Source organism: Symphalangus syndactylus, chromosome 16 (genome assembly GCF_028878055.3).
Source record: "Symphalangus syndactylus isolate Jambi chromosome 16, NHGRI_mSymSyn1-v2.1_pri, whole genome shotgun sequence".
Taxonomy (NCBI): Eukaryota; Metazoa; Chordata; class Mammalia; order Primates; family Hylobatidae; genus Symphalangus; species Symphalangus syndactylus.
Genome location: NC_072438.2, coordinates 55,340,794 through 55,357,274, shown reverse-complemented (window position 1 = coordinate 55,357,274; position 16,481 = coordinate 55,340,794). Strand labels below are relative to the sequence as shown.

At 40.1% G+C, this 16,481-nt stretch overlaps 1 protein-coding gene across 10 annotated transcripts in view; it reads left to right on the top strand.

Annotated features, from left to right (window-relative positions):
- The window catches only part of FRYL (FRY like transcription coactivator), a 285,245-nt gene that overhangs the window by 51,649 nt on the left and 217,115 nt on the right, over positions 1-16,481 (top strand). For 7 of the 10 annotated variants that reach the window (XM_055246240.2, XM_055246238.2, XM_055246241.2 and 4 more), the window contains exon 2: positions 12,226-12,405. The exons of 1 other annotated variant lie outside the window; for it this stretch is intronic. The gene's annotated coding sequence lies outside the window, so the exon portion shown is untranslated. Of the gene's footprint in view, positions 1-1,196; positions 1,212-9,417; positions 9,473-12,225; positions 12,406-16,481 lie in introns of those variants that run through there. 2 more of the 10 variants (XM_063619508.1, XM_063619507.1) reach the window with 2 other exon arrangements.

Below are 16,481 nucleotides of genomic sequence, written 5' to 3'. Positions count from 1 at the left end.
ATAGGTATGGTGTTTTTATCTTCTGGCTTCTTTCAGGATTTTGTCTTTATCTTAGATTTTCTGTAGTTGCATATGATTTGGCATGTCTAAGTGTAGGTTTTTTGTTTGCTTTTTTTGCTTTTTCAGCATCTCTCCTGCTTGGTGTTCTCTTAGCTTCCTGAGTGTCTGGTTTGATATCTGACATTAATTTGGGGGAAATTCTCAGTCATTATTATTTTAAGTATTTCTTCTGTTCCTCTCCTTTCCTTCTGGTACTCCCATTTCACACATGTTACACTCTTTGTAATTGTCCCACAGTTCTTAAGTTTTGCGTTTTGTCCTCTTCCCCCCCCCCCCACACTTTTTACTCTTTGCTTTCCAGTTTTTGAGGTTATTATTGAGATATCTTCAATCTCAGGTATATATTTTTTTGCTATGTCGTCTGCTTTATTGATTAGAGCCCTTATTAACCAGAATTGTTTTCAGTTCCTGATCTGATAATTCCAATGTCTTGCCATATCTGAGTCTTGTTCCGATGCTTGCTCTGTCTTTTCAAACTACGTTATTTGCGTTTTAGTATGCCTTGTAATTTTTTCTTTGTAGCTGGACATGATGTACTGTGTAAAAGGAACTGTTTAATATAGGGTTTTATAATGTGGTGGTAAGGTGTGGAGGAAGGGGAAGTCTTCTATAGTCCTGTGATTAGATCTCAGTCTTTTAGTGAGGCTGTGCCTCTGGATTATCAGCTTCACAAGTGCTTCTCAGTACGCTTACTCCCTTAGGTGGGACAGTATAGTTAGAGTAGGCTAGAGTTGGGTATTTGCTGTCTCCCACATGGAAGGCTAAGGCTGACTGGGATTAGGTATTTCCCTACCCCCAAGTTAGTTAGGCTGTGTTAAAACCTCAGCAAGTTAGTCTCTGGCTAAATAGTTTCTCCTGAGGGCAAGCCTTGTTAAAAACAGAATGTTGTGGTGTATTTCAAAATGGTTGTTTTTCCTCTCTGTTGGAAGTAGGGGGGAGATTTTTCTTATATTCACTGTGAGAACTTAGGTCAAGCTCCTGGAGGTAAAAATCAGAAAAAGTGCGATAGGCCCCTTCTGACTGGGTTCCCTGGAGTTTTTGACTCTCAGACTTTCTTACACTGATCCTCCAACAATTTGTCAATTACAGGTCAGGTTTTTTTTCCCTCGCACTGGTTGCCTCAACCTTTCTGCTCATGGGTTTCTACTATGGTAAGTTGTGATTCTCTGTATCCTTCTGTATGTCCCTCCAATTTTGGGGGCAGTGGTTTGCCTTGTGACCTCATTTCTTTTAAGGAGCTAAGATGAGTTGTTGTTTTTTTTTTTCAATTTGTTCAGCTTTTTACTTATTTTGGAGTGATGACTTCCAAGCTTCTTTCAGGTCAGATCAAAAACCAGAAGTCTCTTCTTCCCATTTTTTTTTTAAGTTGCTACACAGTATTCTTTTCTGGAGGCAAACAGTATTATAAGTTCTAGTGCATCCTTGCAGAGGTAGCCTGCTATTTAAAAATCTTTAAAAATTGAGATGAGATTACTGATTCCAAAGGCACATTCCATTAAAAAAAACCTTTATTTCTGTAGTTATAATCCATTTCTCACTATTGATGTCATAGTTGTATGTTTTTCTGTCCATCTCTTAAACTACCTGCCCCTGTCAGATTTTTTTGATTTGCTGAATTTTGATAATTTTATTGGAATTTTCAAATAACTAATATACTAGTCAAGGTAGGTTAGCTTATGCTGCAATAAGAAAATAATCCTCCAATTATCAGTCACTTAAAACACAAAGATTATTATTTCTCACTCATATCAAGTTTGTACCTTTCAGGGAAAGTTGTCTTTCCTGTAAAGGCACTATGAGTCATCGATTACTGAGACAGCAGAAGAAAGAGGTTCAGAGCCCAACAATTAAATGCATCTGTGGAAGTTTTTTGTTTGTTTGTTTGTTTGTTTGTTTGTTTTGGAGATGGAGTCTCGCTCTGTCGCCCAGACTGGAGTGCTGTGGCATGATCTCGGCTCACTGCAACCTCCGCCTCCTGGGTTCAAGCAATTCTCATGCCTCAGCCTCACTAGTAGCTGGGATTACAGGCATACGCCACCATGCCTGGCTAATTTTTGTATTTTTAGTAGAGACAGGGTTTCAGCATGTTGGCCAGGCTGGTCTCAAATTCCTGACCTCAAGTGATCCACCCACCTCGGCCTCCCAAAGTGCTGGGATTACAGGCATGAGCCACCTCACCCGGCTCCAAACATCTGTGGAAGTTTATAGGTCACTTCTACTCACATTTCATTGACCAACAGAAGTCACATGATTGTGTCTAACTTCAACAAGGAAAAGGAAAGTAAAATTCTTCATTATGCCCAGAAGAAGAAGGGAAATGGATAATGTTGTTAATGGCCTCTGTATCTTTATTTTTCTGATTACTTGCTTCGTGTTTTCTTGAAAGTGTCTTATCATCTCTAACCCTGATTGCAGGTGCTGGTTTGGTAAGCCTGACCACCTCACCACCTACCCCCACCAAAAGAACTTATATCTTAGAAAAGCAAGTAGTTTTGCCTTTCACATCTTTGTTAAGAATTTCAAGGTCATTATCTCTGAAATTCTGAGAATTTCACCAGTCCTCTGTATTTGCCAATTCGTGTCATAAGATTGGTGATTTTTTTTCCTATATAGTAGTTTCCCCTTATCCTCAGTAGATGTGTTCCAAGACCCCAGTGGAAGCCTGAAACCTCAGATAGTGCCAAATCCTATGTATACTACGTTTTTTTCCCATACATACATACCTCTGATAAAGTTTAATTCCTAAATTAGGTGCAGTAAGAGATTAATGACAATAATTAATAAGATAGAACAATTATAACAATATGCCAGCATCACTACTCTTGTGCTTTGGGACCATTGTTAAGTAAAATAAAGGTTACTTGAACACAAGCACTGTGATACGGCGACAGTGGATCTGATAACTGAGACTGCTCCTAAGGGACTAGCGGGTGGGTAGTGTAGACAGTGTGGATGTGGACACACTGGACAAAGGGATAATTCATGTCCCGGGTGGGCAGGATGGAGCAGGACAGCGTGACATTTCATCATGCTACTGAGAATGATGTGCTGTTTGAAACTTATGAATTGTTTATTTCTGAAATTTTCCATTTAATATTTTCAGACTGCGGTTAACTGAAACCTTGAAAAATGAAACCTGGATAAGGGGGTATGGCTGTACACTTTATTTAGTGTTGATAAATAGCACAGGCTGTATCAGAGCTTGACACGAGATTGTATTCTGTCTTTCTCTCAGAGGATAGACGGAGTCTGTTGAAGATTGCAGTTGGTATTTAGTGCAGAGAATTTGATGGAGGGGAGCAATTAAGTGTGGGCCATTTTCTTCTGGGCCTCACCTTAGTGAAGGAGACTGGCAGGCAGGCTCTTGGAGTGGAGCACAGCAGATATGGCCGATGTAAGGGCAGATTGATTCTCTTTTGTCTCACATCAAAATACCTTTGTGAAAATTCAGAAGTTTCAGGTGAAGGATGAGACCCCTTTCTAATTTCCGATGATGCTTGAATTTTCTCTTTTATATTGATTTAATCATCTTGAGGGATAATGGAACAGGGAGCTAAGTCAAATGTGTATTCTTAGGTTATCATCTGAATATTGCTTCTCCTTTTAAGCTTGTTTGGATAAAGTTTGATTCCAGTACTTAACAGGAATAAAAAGTTTCAAATTTGTTATTTTTTGAAGACATTAGGTTCCATCTCAACATGGATGTAAAATAAGATATTCAAATATATTGGATTTCTGTGCTGAAGGCAACAAGTTTCCCTCCCTTTCCCTATTATTCTACCCTACTCTAAAGGCAGCAGGATGGAAATTTATGAAGTGGTTAATATGCATTTTATTGAATAAACTGTTTGAAAGTATGCATATTGGTGTTTTTCTTTGATGCTTGTCATTTATTATCATGGGCACCGTTTGTTTAATCAACAAATGTTTATTGAGTTCCTGTGACCCAGGAGATGATGTTGGGGATTATAAATATCTGCAAGACAGCTCCCGCCCCCAGCTCCTGGAGCTTGCTTTTTAGTCAGGTAGACAAACAGTAAACAAATATTGGGTGATAAACTCTATGATGAGAAATTAAGTTTGCTTAGAGAGTGATGGTGTCCCTTATTTTAGATAGGGTATGTGGGAAGTCCTCTTTGGGGGGTAGTATTTGCAATGATCTGAACAAAGGGAGGGAGCAAGCCATGCCCAGGGGAAAAGCTTTCCAGGCAGAGGGGTTAGCAAGCGCACAGGCCCAACGTGGAAATAAACTTGAGTTTGAGGGATAGCAGGAAAACTAGTGTGGCTGGAATAGGGGAAAGGAAAAGTCAGAGATGTTTGACCATGGACTTTTTTCCCTGTATTTTATATAAAAACTAGTGGAGGACTTTGAGTATTGGTGGAGTGAATACATTTATATTCCATTTATTTTTAAATTTAAATTTTAATTTCAATTTATTTTTTGAGATGGGGTCTTGCTCTGTCTCCCAGGCTGGATTACAGTGGCAGGGTCATGGCTTACTAATGTCTGGACCTCCTGGGCTCAAGCAACTCTCCTGTCTCAACCTCCCAAGTAGCTGGGATTACAGGTGTGTGCCACCACATCCACCTAATTTTTTTGTTATTATTATTATTATTATTTTTGTAGAGTTGGGGTCTTGCTATATTGCCTGGGCTGGTCTCAAACTCCTGGGTTCAAACAATCCTCCTGCCTTGGCCTCCCAAAGTATTGCGATTACAGGTGTGAGCTACCATGCCTGGCTATTTATATTTTTAAAAGATTATTCTGGTTACTATGTGGAGAAATGGGAAATGAGGAGATGCAGGAGTATCATCAGCTAAGAGTCTCCTTGAATTGTTTGGGCAGAGATAATGGTGGTTCTGTCTGGAGTGGCAGCAGTGGATTTGGAGATAAATGGTCTGAGTTAGGATATACAGTATTTTGAAAATAGGGTTGACAGAACTTGTTGTTGGATTAGATGTGGGGGTGTGAAGGAAAGAAAGGAAATACATGTGACTGCTAGGTTTTTGGCATTAGCAACTAAAATAAGGATGGTATTATTTGGTAAGGAGTTTAGTAAGGAGCAAGACTGGGAGCAGGCAAAGATTTGGTATATTAAGAGTTAAGGCTGGGAACAGTGGCTCATGGCTATAATCCCAGCACTCTGGAAGGCTGAGCTGGGTGGATTGCTTGAGGCCAGGCATTCGAGACCAGCCTGGGCAACATGGTGAGACTCTGTCTCTACTAAAAATACAAAAATTAGCCAGGCATGGTGCCATATGCCTTTTGTTGCAGCTACTCAGGAGGCTAAGTTGGGAGGATCGCTTGAGCCCAGGAGGTCGAGGCTGCAGTGAGCTGTGATCATACCACTGCACTCCAGCTTGGGTGACAAAGCAAGATCCTGTCTCAAAAACAAAACAAAACAAAACAAAAAAAAACTGTTAGGTTTGAGGTCCTTGAGATGTCCAGGAGGATAGTTGAATTTGCTGATGGCATGATCCCTGAGGAGGAGAGAAAAAAAGATGTGAGATTTTTGTCACCGTGAAACTGATTTTCTCAGTTTAAAAAGGTAATATTAAGAGATAATTGGTGTAAGCTGGAAGTATTTTCTACTCCACTGTCCTCAGTGAGCCATTATAATTTTCTTTTATTTTTCTCCTTTTGGCTTGCTTAGTCTTATTGTGTATCATGATGATTTTTATCTTTCATATTTCTGGTAAATGGTGATTATTAGGAAGTTGAACCAATTGTGTATAAAAAATGTAAAAGACATTTAACAGGGAATGTGCTTCCCAAGGCCCATTGTTTACCACAAAAAGGAAACCACTGACTTTTTGTTACATCAGTGAAGATAACATTATTTTGTGAACACAGTACTCCTTTTATGACTAACATTTTTTGTACTGTGATCAGAAGAAATTATGAAAACAATAACTTAATGGGAAATGTAGACATGTTACAAGTGAGGATTTATTCGGTGAAAGCCCTTAGAAATCCTGATTTCTCATCATAACATTTCAGATTTCTCTAATTATAGAGGTAGTTGCTATTAATATAAATTATGGAAAAATATAGCTTGAGAAAGTTAGTAGTATGTACTCAGTTGTTAATTTCTTGGGTTTTAATAAAACATTTTAACAAATGTTAACAGAAAATGTAGCAATGCATGGTAGTAGGAATATTCACTTTTATTCTGAAGCAGAGGAAGGAATCTGTATTTTGATAAATATAGTTATTATTCTAGTGAGCATATATTTATGGTGTAAGTAGACTATCGCAACTTAGTATCTTCTTCCCATTTTTTTTTTTTTTTTTTTTTTTTTTGAGACGGAGTCTCGCCCTTTCACCCAGTCTGGAGTGCAGTGGCGCGATCTCCGCTCACTGCAAGCTCCGCCTCCTGGGTTCACGCCATTCTCCTGCCTCAGCCTCTCCGAGTAGCTGGGACTACAGGCGTCCGCCACCACGCCCGGCTAATTTTTTGTATTTTTAGTAGAGACGGGGTTTCACCTTGGTCTCGATCTCCTGACCTCGTGATCCACCCGCCTCGGCCTCCCAAAGTGCTGGGATTACAAGCGTGAGCCACCGCGCCCGGCCTCTTCTTCCCATTGTTAATTCACCCTTAGTAGTAAAGTCCTCAGGCACTACCCTTGATCTTAGCCAGAAGGCAGAGAACAATTCCTCGGGTAAAGTTTGATTAAAAACAACAAAAATTCATAGAAGACAAGGATATAATAGTAGAATTTGGGCTCACTGGAGACCAAGGAATTTTATCTTCTACCCTTTACCCAACTTCCCACTCCAAAAACCGGAACAAAAACCCATCTAAATGTATCTTTGGCCATAAAAAAGCCTCCCCATTTTCTGAGCATCTAAGAAACGTACATATGGGCTGGGTGCAGTGGCTCACACCTGTAATCCCAGCACTTTGGGAGGCCGAAGCAGGTGGATCACCTGAGGTCAGGAGTTCAAGACCAGCCTGGCCAACATGGTGAAACCTCATCTCTACTAAAACACATAAATTAGCCGGGTGTGGTGGCGGGTGCCTGTAATTCCAGCTACTTGGGAGGCTGAGACAGGGACAATTGCTTGAACCAGGGAGGCAGAGGTTGCAGTGAGCTGTGATCGTGCCACAGCACTCCAGCCTGGGTGACAGAGTGAGACTCCATCTCAAGTGTATGTATGGAAGCAAGAATCTCAGAACAGCTAGAGATGATAAGATGTTCAAGTTTTAAGCCGTGTCTATCATGGACACAATTTTGTTGTAAAAATGTGACGTAAAAATGTGACCCTTCCACTAGTGTAATGACTTCCACCTTTTATTTTTAATTTATTTTATTTCTTATAGAGATGGGGTCTCCCTATGTTGCCAGGCTGGTCTCAAACTCTTGGGCTCAAGTGATCCTGCCTTGGCCTCCCAAAGTACTGGGATTACAGGTGTGAGCCACCATGCCCAGCCAATCTCAACTATTAAAAAAAAAAAAAATTTACATATAATGTGCACATGTGGCACATTTTCCTTATAACATTACTTGTTTTGTACTTCCCCATTCCTGCCCCTCCACTCTCTACCTCTCTGATTCTGGGCTGGTTAGAGGATACAGTGGCCATAGGTGTTTACGTTCTAGTTAGGGAGAAAGGCAATAAGGAATTAAATAAGTATATAAAACCAAGCATATGTTAGATAGTGATGAGTTCTATAATGAAAACACAATGGAAATAGGATAGTGACATGGGGGGCCTACTTGCTATTGTGTGTTCTTCTGAACCTTTTTCTCATTTGTCAGTTGGGAATGATAATCATCTACCTCCTTAGAGTTGTTTGGACTTAATAAGTTCTGTGTGAAATGCACCTAGCAGAGTAACTGGCAACATACCTAATTACCAAGTACTGCTATTTTCCCTTTCCATTTCTCTCTGTAATTTGAGTGTTCCAAATCTGTGGTGTAGTGCCATAGAATCTACCTTAGCTAGAGTATGTTTAAACTATGTCCCTGTGTGGTTTTGGAGTTCTTACAGAAACAGTAAATAACAACATAGATGAATCTTGAGGACATCACGCTTAGTGAAATAAACCAGTTACAAAAGAACAAATATTGTATGATTTTACTTACATAAGGTACCTAGAGTAGTCAGGCCCATAGAGACAGAAAGTAGAATGGTGACTGTCAGGTTGTGACAGAGAGAATGGGGTTGACTGTAATGGCTATAGAGTTTCACTTTTGTAAGATGAAAAGAGTTCTGGAGATGGATGGTGGTGATGGTTGCCCAACAGTGTGAATATATTTAATGTACACCTTTTTTAAATTTTGATTTTATTTATTTATTTTATTTTTTGAGACAGAGTTGTTGCCCAGGCCTGGAGTGAAGTGGTGTGATCTTGGCTCACTGCAACCTGCACCTCCCAGGTTCAAGCAGTTCTCCTGCCTCAGCTTCCTGAGTAGCTGGGATTACAGGTGCATGCCACCATGCCTGACTAATTTTTTGTATTTTGGTAGAGACCGGGTTTTGTCATGTTGGCCGGGATGGTCTTGAACTCCTGACCTCGTGATCTCCCCACCTCGGCCTCCCAAAGTGCTGGGATTACAGGCATGAGCCACCATGCCCAGCCTTAATGTACATTTTTAAATGGTTAAGATGGTAAATTATATATATTTTACTGATTTTTTTTTTTTTTTTTTTTTGAGATGGAGTCTCGCTTTGTCACCAGGCTGGAGTGCAGTGGCGCGATCTTGGCTCACTCCAATCTCCGCCTCCTAGGTTCAAGCAATTCTCCTGCCTCAGCCTCCCGAGTAGGTGGGATTACAGGTGCACACCAACACACCCAGCTAATTTTTGTATTTTTAGTAGGGATGGGGTTTCACCATCTTGGCCAGGATGGTCTCAATCTCCTGACCTCGTGATCTGCTCACCTCAGCCTCCCAAAGTGCTGAGATTACAGGCGTGAGCCACCACACCCGGCCTTTAGTGCAGTTTTTAAAAAAGTAAGTGATAAAATTATTACCTTGCTCCACTCTTGCCATTTTGGTAGATATCAGTGAATCAAGTTGTTCTGACGAAATCATGAAATAGAGGGTGGTTGTTCTTGCATCATGAATCTATGTGAGAATCCCAAAAAATGAAAACGTTATTAGGAATTTTTATCATCTTAACTTCCAGAGGTGTCAAACCTTAAACTATTGATTGGTGAGCAAAGAGCACAGTGTGGCTGGAAAATATACTTCTATTGTTTTGTTTTGTCAATTTATAATATATTTATTGGGCACTTAATTGTCTTTAGTGAACAAGAGTAATAACATTGAGTATTATCTACCAGCAATTATTGTAAGTTTATGCTAAACAATACTTAATACTAATAATGGTTTGTCATCTTTCTATAGCAGCCTTGAAGGTGTTATTCTCATTTTATAGTTGAGAAACCTGAGGCTCTGAGTGGTAAGTGACTTTCTACTTTAAAAATGATTTCAGAGGAATTTCAATACATAGAAACGAAGGGAGGGCATTCCAGATGGAATAAAGCATGCGTTAGATCTGTGTGTAGGAAGGCATGGGATATATTTGCACAGAGCAAAGAGTTCAGCCTGACTGAAGTCTGGATAACATTCAGGAGATGGGCTGGTGATTTAGTCTCTTCCATTAGAATCCTGATGAGGTTAATGAATTCCTGAACTGTTTTCTGTAGGCACTGGGAGACACCATTGAATTACCAAGCCTGGGAGTTTTGTGATCAGAGTTATGCGCTAGGAAGCAATATCTGAGATGCATTGGAGTAGTGAGAGAGGGGAGGCCAAAGATCAATTAGAGTGACCACTCAGAATTCTTTTGCAGTCATTAGGAAGTAGTTGGGGTCAGAATGCAAATGGCTGATAGTTGAGGAGTAAGTTGAGAGGTGAGAAGGGAGAAGCACAAATGTAAGTGGAAATGAAGTGGAAGGGAGGAGTCTATGGAGCATGAGTGTAAGTAACACTTTTTTTGTGTGTTGGGGGAGCATAATGGTCACCTGAATATGTAGGTCAGTTGTAGGATTAGCTTTGAAAAGGGAGGATTCTGAGAGATATGTGAAAAAAAAAATGCTTCACACATAGAGCCTATGAGCACAAGAAGGAGGGACTTCAGCAGTCTTGAATTTGAAGGGCTGACATTGGGCAGCCTTTTTCAGTTTAAGCAGATGAAGGTGTCTGTAGAGAGTATGGGACTGTAGTGGGCCTGGGGACTTGTAGGGTAGACAAGTTTCAACCTCTGTAAGAGAGAATTCAAATTTATTTAATAGGGTCAATTTTCACACTTTAGAGTGTGACATGGAATAATAGTGTACTTAGGTTCATCTTTTATATTACTAATATATAGAGTAGAAGTTCTCTTAAACAATATCGGCTATATAATATACCTGCAGTTGGGTTGGCTAAATAGAATATTTGTTTAAAATGAGAAAGAAAGATACATACCTTATTTTATAAGTGCATGAATGCTTATATTTCACCAGTCTTTTGATGTATAGCCAAGACATTTTCTTTAAAATGTTTTTAAAGTGGCTTGCCTTAATTAAATTACATGATTTAATGTTTAGAGACAAAGCATCTTGTTTTTGCACTCATTTTTGATGTAATATGCAACTAAACTATGTAATTATAGTAAATACAACAGACATAAACTGATTTTAGAATAAACACAATTTGCTCTAGGATGCAACTCTGTTATTGGGAGAAAAATAAGATGGTGTACCAGAGAGGACTCCCCTTTCCCCTACAAGGAAATTGAAGCTCAGAACTTGTTGCTTGTCTATGGTTTTAGGATTGCCAATAGTCTGGTTTTATCACTGAATTCAATGCTTATAAGGTGATACAGAATAATATGTCAGATACTGGTTAGTAGTTAGGAAGTTATAGACTATAGTTTTTAAAAAGTAGCAGCTTTATTGAGATATAATTCATATGCCATGCAAGTTACCAATTGAAAATGTGCAATTTAAGGCTGTGCATGGTAGCTCATGCCTGAAATCCCAGTATTTTGGGAGGTGAGGGAGGAGGAACGCTTGAGGCCAGGAAATAGAGACTGGTCTGGGCAACACAGCAAGACCCCATCTCTACAAAAAATTAAAAAATTAGTTGGACATGATGGCATGCTCCTGTACTTATAGGTACTCTGGAGGCTGAGGTAGGAGGATTGCTTGAACACGGGAGTTTGAGGCTGCAGTGAGCTATAATTGCGTCATTGCACTCCAGCGTAGGTGACAGAGTCAAACCCCTTTTCAAATAAATAAAGTGTACAATTAGAACCTTTTTTTTTTTTTTTTTTTTTTTTTGAGACAGAGTCTCGCTGTTGCCCAGGCTGGAGTGCAGTGGCGCGATCTCAGCTCACTGCAGGCTCCACCCCCCGGGGTTCACTTCTCCTGCCTCAGCCTCCCGAGTAGCTGGGACTACAGGCGCCCGCCACCTCGCCCGGCTAATTTTTTGTATTTTTAGTAGAGACGGGGTTTCACTGTGTTAGCCAGGATGGTCTCGATCTCCTGACCTCGTGATCCGCCCGCCTCAGCCTCCCAAAGTGCTGGGATTACGGGCGTGAGCCGCCGTGCCCGGCCGAGCCTTTTTTATATTCACAGAATTGTGAAACCATTACTATAATAGATTTTTAGAACATTTTCATCACCCTCCGAAAGAAACCCTGTACCCATTAATAGTCACCACCTATCTTTTGTCTCCTGGCCCTAGGCAACCACTTACCTGTTTTTTCTTTGTTAGATTTGTCTATTATGGACATTTCATATAAATGGAATCATATACTACATGGCCTTTTGTGAGTGGCTTCTTTCAGTTAGCATAATGTTTTTTTTAAGATTCATCCATGTTGTAGCATGTATCAGTGCTTTATTCCTTTTCATGGCAGGGTAATATTCCATTGTGGATATACCACATTTTATTTATCTGTTCATCAATTGATGACATTTAGGTTGTTTCTGCCTTTTGGCCATTACAAATAATGCTGCTATGAACATTTGTATACATATTTTTGTGTGGGTATGTTTTCATTTCTCTGGAATATATACCTGGGTGTGGAATTGCTAGATGATATGTAACCTTTGAGGAACTTGCAGACTTTTGATTAGTGATATATGGAAGCTGCTAAAATGTTAACATGTTGTAAGCATGGCTGTTAGTAATAACCATATTTCCTGTTTTTTCATCTTCCAGCCTAGAACATTCCATATTCTGCTTCACACACAGTGACTCACTCACTACTGCTTTGTACCAGTGTGCCCACTCGAGTGCCTGTAAAGTACAAGCTCCAGATCAAAAAAGCTTCTAGATGGATCCTTTCCAAACTTGGTGTCTTTTCAACAAACTCTGTGCCTCAACAACCATTTCTAAGTGGTAAGCACATGTATATTTCCTCTTTTCTAGGCCTTCTTTCCTTTTTTATGTATGAGTTAATACCTGCACTTTTTGCTAATTTTTTATAAATCAAATCTAAAAGTGGCAAAAACATCAGATTTTTCGAGACCTCAAAACATTTTTTACATACTACATTCTGTGCACAGAACATGCATGTTTATAAAGAATATAAACACATGTGAACAACTTTATGCCTGTGCACTTTATGTGCCTTATTTGTACTCTATAGTCTGTTATTGTAAGGCTGAGATAGTTTATCTTGTTACTGTCTTACCTATTTAGGGATTTTGAGCCCATTTGTTGAAGAATATCCTCCTACTTCCTGGCAATTGTAAATTATGTATACATTCATGGAAATGATAAGAGAGGTGTGCAATGCCAGCTCTTTTTATAGCATAGCACTATGTGTGCCTTTTCATATTCTGACTTTTTTTGGAAGTGTAGATGTCAGTTAGCCAACAAGTTTTCTAGGCAACTCTGAGATTTACTCAGAACACATAGGGGTAGTGAGGGGAGAGTAAAATTGAGCAGAAATGGGAGACCTTTAAAGGAAAGGGATTGAAATAGGCTCATTTTGAGCCAGTCGACCAATGCCTACTGTTTAAGAATGAAAATATATAATGACATTTAGCATAATAGAGAAGTAAGTTACCAAATGGAAACTGTGGTATTAGATAAAGATGAAAGGCAGATAGAGTGAAAATTGGGGTACATTTTAGCTCTAGTTCTAATCATTAATTGCATAGTTTTCTTGAATGCCAGTTTATTAGCCTTGGTAGACCCAGTTTTTTCATCTGAAATGAGTGAATTAGACTAAATGATTTGTAAGGATTTTTGGTGGTTTCATAATCCCAACACTTTATGAACTATAATGAACAAATTGATAGATTTTTGGTTTTTTTTGAGGCTATGTTTCCTTCTCTAACCTATCTGATAGAGACCCTTTAGATCTATTTTTGTTGAATTGTGGGGCAAGAATAAGGTCTCCACTGTCAGAATGTTTTTCAGTTAATCTTTCTGTTTTGAAGTTGGTGTCTTTCTTTTATTCTCTTTCTTTCCACATTCTTATCCTTCTCTCCTACGGACCTCGAGGACTTTCCTTCATTTCACTCAGACCCTCGCTTTCTCTCCACTCCTGTATCATATTAGTGGCTCTCATTATGCTTCCTTAACGTGTCTAGCATCCATTATTTTCACATTAGCAATTTTCCAGGGTCACTACATCTTAGATCAGTGATTCTAATTCTGGGACCCTTTATAAAAACACAGATACCTAGGGCTGGGCACGGTGGCTCATGCCTGTAATCCCAGCACTTTGGGAGGTCGAGGCAGGCAGATCACGAGGTCAGGAGATTGAGACCATCCTGGCTAACACGGTGAAACCCTGTCTCTACTAAAAATACAAAAAATTAGCCAGGCGTGGTGGCGGGCGCCTGTAGTCCCAGCTACGCGGGAGGCTGAGGCAGGAGAATGGCGTGAACCCAGGAGGCGGTGCTTGCAGTGAGCCGAGATCGCCCCACTGCACTCCAGCCTGGGAGACAGAGCGAGACTCCGTCTCAAAAAAAAAAAAAACAAACACACGATACCTTTTGAAGCTAAGTGTATGGCTCATGCCTGTATTCCCAGTGCTTTGGGAGGCCCAGGTGGGAGGATGACCTGAGGCCTAGAGTTTGAGACCAGCCTGGGCAAGATCCCATCTCTACAGAAAATTTAAAAATCAACCAAGTGTGATAGTTGCACACCTTTAGTCTCAGATACTTGGGAGGGTAAGGTGGGAGGATTGCTTGAGCCCAAGAGGTTGAGGTTGCAGTGAGCTATGATTGCGCCACTGCATTCCAGCCAGGGTGAATGGATTGTTTATAATCTTTTGCTAATATAAATGGTATAATATAAATGCATAACCTTGCAGATATATAAATCTTTTTATATATTGCCACTGTGTTCGGGACAGGTTCTTAGAAGTGGAATTGCAGGGCCAAAGCGTAAATGAGTATGCAGTGTTTGTTTGTTTGTTTGTTTGTTTGTTTAAGACAGTCTCACTGTCACCCAGGCTGGAGTGCAGTGGCATGATCTCGGCTCACTGCAACTTCCACCTCCCGGGTTCAAGCAATTCTTGTGCCTCAGCCACCTGAGTAGCTGGGATGACAGCTGTGTGCTACCATGCCTGGCTAATTTTTTTTTTTTTTTTTGAGATGGAGTCTTGCTCTTGTTGCCCAGGCTGGAGTGCAGTGGCTCAATCTCGGCTTATTGCAACCTCCATCTCCTGGGTTCAAGTGATTCTCCTGCCTCAGCCTCCTGAGTAGCTGGGATTACAGGTGCCTGCCACCCTGTCTCTTAAAAAGAAATACAGGCCGGGTGTGGTGACTCACACCTGTAATCCCAGCACTTTGGGAGGCCGAGGCGGGCTGATCACGAGGTCAGGAGATGGAGATCATCCTGGCTAATACAGTGAAACCCCCTCTCTACTAAAAATGCAAAAAATTAGCTCGGCGTGGTGGCACGTGCCTATAGTCCCAGCTACTGGGGAGGCTGAGGCAGGAGAATCGACCCAGGAGGCAGAGGTTGCAGTGAGCCAAGATTGCACCACTGTACTCCAGCCTGGGCGACAGAGCAAGACTCCGTCTCAAAAACAAAGAAAAAGAAATACAGATACTTTTTGAAACAAATTTGGGAGAAGGGTGTGATTCTTTGGCAGGTAGCTAAAGCCAGCATTAGTTCACCAGGACTGGAGCCTCAAAGTTCACTTGCTTTTCACTTCAATCACTTCTTGCCTTAGACCTCATTATTACCTGGAACAGTTGCTTTTCTAAGGTCTTGGAAAGAGGATCTTCTTTTTATTTCAGGATTTTTTTTTCTAGTGTCTGTAAAATAAACGTTTTGTCTTATTTATTTAAAATTTTTATTATGGAAAATGAGAAACATATGTAGAAGTAAACGGACTGGTGTAACCAATTGCTTTGTATTCAGAACCAGATTCAGTAATTATAGAGTCATGCCCAAATTGTTTAGCTATTCCCCACTAACTTTTCTCCCACTCCTGTGTTATTTTAAAGCAAATTCTAGACATCATATATCTTATTTATAAGTATTTCAGTATGTATCCTTAAGACCTTTTAAAAAAGTAATGATAAAATTGCAATGAACCACTCTTGTACATATCTTTGGGCAGATCTGTGTACTTTTTTTCCTTGGGTATATACTCAGAAATAGAATTTGCACTTCTGCACGTTCGTATTATAAAAAAAATCACAACGTGAATAAAAATAATTAAAAAATGAAAAAGAATTTGCAATATTGTTTTGGATTTAGCACATTCTCTTAGCAATGTTTAGTCAAATTGCTGTATATATTATTATCTATTACTGTGTAACAAACTACCCTGAAACTTAGTGGCTTAACACAGTGACATTATTGTCTCATAGTTGCTGTGAGTCAGTTTCTTTGGGGTGCAGCTTAGCTGGGTGCTTTTGGCTCAGAGTCTCTCATAAAGCAGCAATCCAAGTATCTTCTGGGGCCGCATTCATCCCACAACTCAAGTAAAAGAGGCACAAAGGAACAGCCTTCTGGGGTGCTTTCAAGCTCACTCATGTGATTATTGACAGGTCTCAGGTTCTTTCTGGCTGTTGGCCAGAGGCCAATTCCTTGATGCCTCCATAGGGCAGCTAACAACGTGGGCAGCTGGTTGTTAGTTCAGAGCCAAGGAGAGAGGGCATCCAAGATGGAAACCGTGCTCTTTCTGTAACTTATTCTTAGAGTGAGAGCCCATCACACTTGCTGCATCCTTTTAAAAAAATTATTGTGCTAAAGTGTGCATAATGTAAACTTAACATTTCAACTATTGTACGTGTACAATTCAGTGGCATTACATACATTCACATTGTTGTGCAATTATCACCATCATTCATCTCCAGAACTTTCTCATCTTTACAAAATGAAACTCTATACCCATTAAATAACTCCCCATCGTCTTCTTTGCCCAGCCCCTGACAACCACCATTCTACTTTCCCAAGAGTTTGACCCCTCTGGGTACCTCATAAGTGGAATCATGCAGTTA